Raw genomic sequence first — 10172 nt, 5'->3', positions numbered from 1 at the left:
GCGGCAGAGCTCATTGCTCTGCCCCGAGCCTGTATACTAGCCAAGAACAGAAATGTTAACATATACACAGATTCCCGTTATGCGTTCGGAGTCGTACACGACTTCGGAATGTTGTGGCAAGAACGAGGTTTCTTGACTTCTCACGGTGCCAAGATCCAACACGGTCCCCTCATTCAAGCACTGTTAGAAGCCATACATCTGCCTTCAGGCATATCCGTCATGAAGTGTAAAGCACATACTAAAGTTACAGATTCTGTTTCCCAGGGTAACGACCTGGCAGACCAGACAGCAAAACATACAGCACTGACTCACACTCAGACAACTGACGTGACAAAGACAATAGTACCGACACATTGTATGATAGTTAGGGATCCCGCCCTAGATGTAATCGATATTCAGACACATGCTACTGCAGATGAAATCAAGAAATGGACCGAACTAGGAGGGATCCAGACAGATCAAGGATGGATGACGAAGGGAAAATCTACATGGTTTCTCCCCGACTCTATGGTTCAAGTCATAATCAATACAGCACATAGCCCAGCACATCTAGGAGAGAAAGCGATGTTAGACAGTTTACAGAATCTCTGGTATAACAAACACTTACGAGCAGCAGCAAAACAGAAAGTGCGTACTTGCATGATCTGTTGTCAGTTCAATCCAGGTAAAAGCGTCCCTGTAGAGCAAGGTGGATTTCATCCTCCCGATCACCCTTTTGAAGTCCTCCAGATGGATTATATCCAGATGGACCGTTGTCGAGGATTCAAATATGTTCTCGTAATTGTTTGTGCACTTTCCCGTTGGACCGAAGCATATCCAGTCCCAGATTACACTGCTCCGACCACTGCCAGGCAGCTGGTTCGTGAATTCTTCCCACGGTACGGCTTGCCTCGTGTCGTGTACTCAGATAACGGACAGCCATTCTCATCCGAATTAATGAAGCAGGTTTCCCTTCTGCTAGGGTATCAGTGGAGATTCCATTGTGTCCGACACCCCGAAGCCGCAGGCCTTGTAGAGAGGCATAACCAGACATTAAAGACCCGTCTTGCTAAAGTTTGTAAAGAAAAAGGGGTCGACTGGATAGCCGCCCTGCCAGTTGCATTGTTCTACATGAGGATGGTCGCCCACTCGCGATCAGGACTATCCCCGTATGAAGTGGTCTTTGGCAGACCACCGAATATGTGGGGGACGCCCATACCGAAGAAAATTACCGATGTTGACTGTAATATGCTGACAGATTACCTTGCCTCCTTGATGTCTGCACTCCAATCATGTCGTTCACAGGTTGCCGCAGCCTTTCCTGACAACACAGATGTAAAGCCGCATGATGTCCGTCCAGGAGACCTGATCCTAGTTAGGAACTTCGACAGGAAAAGTCCGCTGGAGCCCCGCTGGAAAGAGCCGAAGACCGTCCTTCTCACAACGAGGACCGCTATAAAAATCGAAGGGAGAAAGGGGTGGATCCACATAAGCCATGTAAAAAAATGCAATGAACTAATGCCAGGAAAAGACTCGTCCACCCCTTCCAAAGACTGTATCGAATCTAGTGACTTTAAAATTCCGAAACAAGAGAAAACTCCCCAAGAGGAGTATAAACTGAAACTCCGATCTAACAAGTCAGACAGTTTAATTGTTTAAGTCCTCCCCTAGGTGAATCGGTTAAATAGTTTCTGACATGTATCCCCTAGATCGAGATAGAGAGAGAGAGAGAGACAACTCAAGAAACGTACATATTGTAAATCACTCCGTAGTCACTGTATAGTGACATTATTGATTATGTTTTTTCTAAGCCTTCTGATTATTGTTGCTAGTATATTGCTTTCTATATATTATCCCATTTTCAAGCGTGAACAATCTGCTTATAATGTCACTGCTGAACATTCCTTTAGTGAATTACCTCTTCATGAACTTTCTTACAGACTTGCGCTGCGCAACAACACATTCATTAGTATGTTACATCACTCCCATCAGACTCACAACGCTACAAACTGCTGGATATGTGGCCGACTCCCTCCCTACCAGAAATACAAGGGAGTTCTGCCCCTCTTTCCGTACCCGTTCACACACAATGGCTCCTGTGGTGCCTGGTTTAGAATAATTAATTCCGTAGATCCTGATATTGCTGTTTTTAAAGGGAGCTGGGTTTGGGGAAACTTGAACTTAGTTCTGCTTAATGCCTGTTATCCAGACAAGAAGGGACTTCCCATTAGAATAGGAACTGATCTAGAAAATGAAGTATATGGATTAGGTAATTACACAATTAACCTTATGATTCTTACTGTTGAATCAGAAGCCGCTTCAGTTCCCCCTGCTATGTCAGTATTACCAGTCACAGGTGAATTATGTGTCAGTAAGAAGGGTTCAGTACACTTAGGTCATAGCAAATGTACTACTGTGGTCGAATTCAGTGACCAAGGTAAATCTTCTTTTAAAGCTACTCGTCATTCCTACTTTGTTTGTGGTCATACCGCATACATACGCTTACCTCCAGATTGGGATGGTACTTGTTACATTGCATTCCTTCTGCCACCTGTTTTTCTAGCTCCTCCTGATTATCACAGAAACACGGCATGGGAGCAATACACAGATTTCAATAAAGGATTCTTTTTCTTCACAGGCCCCGTCCAAAATAGTAAGCTAATCCGCAGATTAACTAGAACACTTGAAGCAGTAGTGAATGAAACTGCCTCCGCCCTGGGTAACTTAACAGAGGAGCAGTCCGCCATGCGGGTTGTTGTCCTTCAAAATCGTCTTGTTATTGACGTCATCTTGGCAGACAGAGGCGGAGCTTGTAAGGTCATCGGGTCAAGTTGCTGTGTTTTCATTCCAGAAAACGCGCCAACAGTATATCAAGCTATTACACGTCTTCATAAAATTGCAAATCTGATACATCAGAATCCAGGCACCTGGACTTGGTCCGGTTGGTTCTGGACAACGTTAACCGCTTGGGGATGGAAGATCCTATCCTTCCTGGGCATTGCTCTCGTCATAGTATTCAGTTGTTGTCTGTGCCTACAGTGTGGGCCAGCAATATGTGGACTGTGTGCCACATCGTGCATTGAACATTCCAGTTTTTTCTCAAAACGTGAAAGAAAGAAAGATGAGCAAATGATGTTACAAGAACAGACTGATCGATTCATGAGGATCGATATATCATGAAGGGTCCGTAGGGAACAAGGAGGGAATGAGGAAATATAAATTTTATGGTCAAGTAATGTTCCCTAGCGTGTACCCCACCGTCTCCATGTACCAGCTTAAAGTACATGTAATTTCCCTCCTGTGCCAGCTATGAAGACGCAAATACATTTGCGTCCACCGTTAACATGTCCTCTTTCAGACCCACCCTGAATGGGTTGAATATTCCGTTTCCAAGTATGCCTTGCCAACGTCTTTTTATGGTGTACTCTACACGTTTTTCAGCTCTGGCACACTAGGCCCTGAATTCTGCCATCGAGCCTTTTTTCTCTGCTTTCTGACTCTGAAAGCCTCAGCCCAGGCAGCCTCTGTACTCGTGACCTCTGTCCTACTCTCTGTGCGGCCCATGGCGCTTAGCTCAGCCTGCTGCCTGCCAAGACTGTATTCAACCTTCGAATTATCTGTTCCGCTCTTCGAAACTGCATTCCTGCCTACTAGTTTAAGTAAACATTCCCCCAGCTGAAAGGCGAAAGGCCCGGCCTCACTGTCTCCATGCAAGTAATTCATAGTCTCTGTTACCATGGAAGGCCCATGCCCCTCGCATCCCGTGCAGACACTTAGGCGCTTATACACGCACTCACAGTCAGTATAGAATAGCTTCTGCCCCAGAGACCTTTCCCTCTAGATAGTATGGTTCCCAAACATCAGATATCAGATATGATAGAAGTACGAGTTGATCTGACATGCCAGACTTCTGTCTCTTTCCGCCAGTGTAAATGTCAAGTCCCCTGCACCCGTCTGTTTCACGTCAATCATACGTCATGCAACTGCGCGCGCACCCATGCTTCAGATTTCTGCTGACATTATAAAATTCTGCTTTGTTGCCACCCACTGTGACACCTATCTGTGACGTTTCTAGTACACACCTCCATGTGCACGCCCAGTTCACGCCTTCTAATTACGTACCACCATCACGTGGATGCTGTTATCTTGTTTCTCTCAACTGTTACGCCTACTGCATAGGTTTCTATAATGCAAGTCAAGTATATAAGCTATGTATTGTCAATAAAATATTGCTCTATCCCTTCCTGAACCCCTGTGGTTGCAGGAACATGATATCCAGGTCATGACCATTCCTTTTTAAGGAATAAAACCCCTAAGAACTCTAACACCACGGACTCTGCCTCTTTATTTCCGATTGAGTTATTATTGATTAAGTACTTACCTGCATAGAAATTAAGACGGTAAATCAAATATTTACCACATTACCTGTAATTTGTGTTTGAAAGTAGGGCTAGGCCCAGGGCTGGCTCCACGGGAAATGGCGATTAAGGTTGGCAATCCTGGGCAGATGAAATGTCCTCATTGCGGTGGTACTAGTGGTGTGACACAGTGGCAGTTGCATGCCTATGGAAAAAAAGAAAATGAAACCTGCTTTGTCCTTACTGGAGCATTACAATGGTACGATAGAGAATATAGCAGGTGACAGTACACTAGAACAGTGCCACAATGTAGCCTAACAAATGGTAAAGTATTGGAAGTATAACTAGTACTTGCGTTGAATTTCTTTGACATTGGCTACTACTACAAGAAATAGTACTGAAGCTGAGTAAGTCTAGAATATATCCTCGGATTCCTTCACCAGCCTGTTGCTAGGACCTTATCCTCCCCAGCAAGTGTGTGGAATTATTGCTGTCATTTAGTCACATATCAATCAAAACCACACAGCCCGGGGGAAGAGGGTTAGGGTTTGGAAAATGGATGGGAATGGGGGTTTCTTTTTGGGTAAGTTTTGTTGAGAGAAGAAAAAAAAAGCACAGCATGGACAAACAATAATTGAAGATAAAGAAATCTTTAGGTACAAAGCTAACCATAAATCTTTTAAGTGACATAAAGGAAGTGCATGCACTACTGCATGCATTGTTACTGAAAAGTAAGTAGTACTTTCGACAACCGTGAATGACAGAATGCGACAGTACAGGGCTGCAGCGTTTTCCCTTGCCTATCTCTGCACTCAGAGAAACACTTCTTACATTAAATTAAGTTTAAAAAATAGCCGAAGTAAAACCTATAGAATGGCTGAGGGATCAATTTAGAAGCAGAGAGAGATCCAAGAAATGCAGAGTCACACTCATAGAAGTTCACAGCAATAACATTACTTAAAAAATAATTTGAAAACAATGGATACTGTATCTGTATGTTGTTGTAGTTGTCCTGTTGAATTTGGTAAGTAAGTTGCACGCATCAAACCATTCCTCTTATTAGCGGCACTCCTCCATTCCAGCTGACGCTTCGTCCATCAATGTTGGTGACCAGAAGACACCCTGTCCACTGCCTGCCTGGCGGATGCTGAATTGCGGCTCGCTAATGTGAAGCCTGACTTCATCCTTTTTTTCCCATTGCACAGACTGAAACCCGGCCTGTAATTATTGATGGAAAAACAGGAAGTGATATTAGAACACCACTGATAAATAAATATAAGGTATGTACGCTGTGTAGTGCAAAAAGTCACACTTTGAGTTTCCTAATAGACAGTACAATATTTTTGAAAGTGCGTACTCTGTCTGAGTCTCCTTTTGAAGGATAAATAAGTATGGGCAAACTAATTTAGCGAATCTTTCCCCTCAAGCTAGGTGTACTGTAAACTGTGTTTTAGAACAAAATGAGACCTTCCCAGCAGTGCTCCCACCCAGACCCTTACTAAAGCCAGTCGCAAAACTGTAGAAGACCCCCAATCAGATCTCAAAAAACGAGGCCTAGTAGAAAACTGGTGACAAAACGTACTTTGAAAGTAAAAGTAGGCCCAAATACCCCCTTACCCACCGTGGATTGTATTCAAACCACGTGCAAGCAAGCAAAAGTATCCATACCCAGCATCGCTCCAAGACTCGCAAACCCCCCCACAAGCAGCACCCCACCCAAACACATGCAATACAAATACTGCTAACCCTAACGAGCCCTAAGTTAAGAATAGTGGAAAACACTTTCTTTAACTATGCCAAATCCCCCCTTTCCCACCATGGATTTTCTTCAAATCACTTGCAACCAAAATTACACATTCCCACGAGTGCGCTAAGACCCCAGAACTCAGTTGCAAAAATCTAGAACACCCCGAAACACATGCAATCCTGCTTCTAGGGCTAACCCTAACGAACCCTAAGTTACAAAAAGTGCCAAAAGGCTTTTCCTCATGGATTTTGTCCAAACCACTTCTATCCGGTATTAGACCTTCCCAGCAATGCCCCAAGACCCGCCAACCAACCCCAAAAAAGCACAACACCCCCAAACAGCCAAAAAGGAAAATCTCATACTTACAATATTTATCGGCCTTCGGTCCAAACGCGCTGTGCAGCTAGGTCATAACTCCCGTTTTCCACCACGGATTTCCTGAAAAGCAAATGAAATCAAAATTAGACTGTCCCAGCAGTGCTCCCAGACCCCAAAACCCACCCACAAACACTCGGAACCCCCCCAAAGAGCACCTCAAAGGCAAGCAAGTCAGCAAAAACGCAAAGAAAATTTCGCCTCCGATTTGGTCCAAACCACTTTTATCCGGTATTAGAGCTTCCCAGCAATGGCCCCAGAGCCGTCAACCAAGGTGAAAACTAGTAGAAGACTCCCAAACAGCCAAAAAGCAAAAGTACAAAAATGGGGACAGTCATTTTCATGGCAATTTCCAAAATCACTGCGCGCGGCTCTGCAGCTAGGCCCTAACTCCCCTCTGCCACCATGGATTTGCTTCAAACCTCTTGCAATCAAAAGTATCAATAGCCAGCAGTGCTCCCAGACCCCGAAACCCACCCACAAAAACCAGGAAGCCCCCCAAACAGGCCCCCGAAAACGCTACATTGAGCGAAATGTCAGAAATAGCAAAAACGTTTCCCTCATGGATTTTGTCCAAACCACTTCTATCCGGTATTAGACCTTCCCAGCAATGCCCCAAGACCCGCCAACCCACCCGCAAAAAAGCACAACACCCCCAAACAGCCAAAAAGGAAAATCTCATACTTACAATATTTATCGGCCTTTGGTCCAAACGCGCTGTGCAGCTAGGTCATAACTCCCGTTTTCCACCACGGATTTCCTGAAAAGCAAATGCAATCAAAATTAGACTGTCCCAGCAGTGCTCCCAGACCCCAAAACCCACCCACAAACACCCAGAACCCCCCCAAAGAGCACCTCAAAGGCAAGCAAGTCAGCAAAAACGCAAAAATAAATTTCGCCTCTGATTTGGTCCAAACCACTTTTATCCGGTATTAGAGCTTACCAGCAATGGCCCCAGAGCCGTCAACCCAGGCGAAAACTAGTAGAAGACCCCCAAACAGCCAAAAAGCAAAGGTACAAAAATGGGGACTTAGTCATTTTCATGGCAATTTCCAAAATCACTCCGCGCGCGCTCTGCAGCTAGGCCCTAACTCCCCTCTGCCACCATGGATTTGCTTCAAACCTCTTGCAATCAAAAGTATCAATAGCCAGCAGTGCTCCCAGACCCCGAAACCCACCCACAAACACCAGGAAGCCCCCCAAACAGGCCCCCGAAAACGCTACATTGAGCGAAATGTCAGAAATAGCAAAAACTTTTCCCTCATGGATTTTGTCCAAACCGCTTCTATCCGGTATTAGACCTTCCCAGCAATGCCCCAAGACCTGCCAACCCACCCGCAAAAAAGCACAACACCCCCAAACAGCCCAAAAGGAAAATCTCATACTTACAATATTTATCGGCCTTCGTTCCAAACGCGCTGTCAGCTAGGTCATAACTCCCGTTTTCCACCACGGATTTCCTGAAAAGCAAATGCAATCAAAATTAGACTGTCCCAGCAGTGCTCCCAGACCCCAAAACTCACCCAAAAACACCCGGAACCCCCCCAAAGAGCACCTCAAAGGCAAGCAAGTCAAGAAAAACGCAAAAAAATGTTCGCCTCCGATTTGGTCCAAACCACTTTTATCCGGTATTAGAGCTTCCCAGCAATGCCCCAAGACCCGCCAACTCACCCGCAAAGAAGTAGAACACCCCCACAAGTGCAGAGTCTTTCTTCATTGGGTGTAATCCAGCCCTCTGCTTTGAGGGAAATAGGAGTCTGGAGGAGGAGGATAGAGGAGCATGCTCTTGTGAACTTGTGAACCTGAGGAATGCAGACTGCGGCACCTTCAAATCAATAAGCAAACAAGTGAAGACAGTTCTGCTGATGGGCTTGTTTTTGTCATTAGGTGATTAAAGTTTTAATTATATTAACTGTGCAAAACAAAGAAAAACAGACACACAGGAATAAAAGTGAAAAAGGACGAAAAAGAAAGTTAATGATTCATTGGCTCATTTTCAGGGCTCAGTGTCAGGGAATAAGAATAAGAGTTCGTCCTCATACTCTGCGAATTCAGGCAGGAGTAGGTCAGTGTCACCTAACAGAGAACAAATTCCCTCATCTAAGTTGCTGTCCTCCTTGTCTTCATCCGGCGTTTGTTCTCGTACGTTGTAATCTGGGGGTAAGAGGTGCTGATTCATCTTGATCATTGTTAACCTCTCCACATTTTTGGGCGAGAGGCGGGTCCGTTTGAAAGTTACAATGCCCCCAGCAGCACTGAAAACACGTTCAGAAGACATGCTTGCGAGTGGGCAAGACAAGTAGTTTATAGCCAGGTTGGAGATCTGTGCCCACAATTATTTTTTCCCATACCATTTCGCCAATGGGTCAGCATTAACATAGACCTCTGTTGAGTCATTCAGATAGTCCTGCACCATCGAATCAAGGTCCTCCAAGGTTCCTACACTTTGCTTACTTTTTGCTGGGACCTTTTGAGAACCAAACCCAAGCCAAGTTAGCCAATCCTCTTCTGCACCCAATGTTACTGTTGTGTCTGGTGCAGATGATCCGGTTGCCGGTGTCTTTAACGGCTGAGAGGTCACTTGTGCCACAGCCACAGGTGCAGAAGTGGATTCTTTTGACTGGGGATGGCCTGCTGATGCTGATGGACTGCCTTTTCCTTCAATTTGCTGCCGTTCTCTTTCAAACCTCATGGCTGACACAGCTAGCCAACGTTTGTACTTTGTAACATCTTCATCATCAAAAGGAAAGAATGCTCGGCCTGCTAGCGCCTTTTTGTAGCGTGGATCCAGAATAGTAGCACAAATGTAATGCTGTTCTGAGTGGATCATTTTAAGACGTTCATCGCCAAGTAGGCGCTCTAATAATTTCTCAGCCAAAACAAAAGCGTCTTGCTTTTTTTCATCTTTTTGAAACATAGAAGACACCGCCTTCAGTTGGTGCTCCAGCATGCGCAACAATGGGATAGCTTTTCCCAAATTACAGTCCTCCTTGCTGACTGCACGCGTGAAGACCTCAAAAGGACGAATCATGTCTGTCAGGCTTTTAACTAGGTTCCAGTGCGCAGCATCTAGCCTCAGGTCCTTCTGAGCTGTACCCAGTGTTAAGAAATAGTGATTGAGTACCATATACTGCTCATACAGACGCTCAAGCATGTAGAAGGTTGAGTTCCAACGTGTTGGCACCTCCTGGATGAGTGCTTTCACTGGCATTCGACGTTCATGTAGCAGGCTCCTCAGATGCTTCCGGGCCTTAAAAGAATGGCTGAAATGGTTGCACATTCTTCGGCAGGTGGCCACTAACTCGCACTCTGGACTGTCTTCATCACTCAAGAATTTTTTAACAACCAGGTTTATACAGTGCGCCAAACACGGCACTCTGAAATAGTGACCCAGATCCATGGCCTTAACTACATTGGCGCCATTATCCGTAGAAACATAACCAATCTGGCGTTTTTTTGGGGACAGCCAGGGAAAGACCTTTGTGTTAAACTCATTCAAAATGTTTTCTGCTGTATGACGTTTCTCCAAGCCAAACATGGCTAGTGTTGCATGTTTCCGAGCAGCTTTAAAAACTTGGTCCGGGTCAACACCTGCGTTTAGCTTTGCTTTAACCCCTGAAACGGAGACCCAGTGTGCAGTGATGCACATGTAATCAGCGCCTGCGCCACTGGTCCACATGTCTGTTGTCAGATGTATAGTGTGAACAGCACTC

General features: G+C 45.2%; 1 pseudogene; it reads right to left on the bottom strand.

Annotated features, from left to right (window-relative positions):
- Window positions 1-8455: 8455 nt before the first annotated feature.
- LOC147702190 (zinc finger BED domain-containing protein 6-like) lies at window positions 8456-9751 on the bottom strand (annotated as a pseudogene).
- Between the last annotated feature and the right edge of the window lie 421 nt (window positions 9752-10172).

This window comes from Lissotriton vulgaris, chromosome 7, assembly GCF_964263255.1.
Source record: "Lissotriton vulgaris chromosome 7, aLisVul1.2, whole genome shotgun sequence".
In the NCBI taxonomy this organism is placed as follows: Eukaryota; Metazoa; Chordata; class Amphibia; order Caudata; family Salamandridae; genus Lissotriton; species Lissotriton vulgaris.
This window is presented reverse-complemented; position numbering and strand designations above follow the sequence as displayed.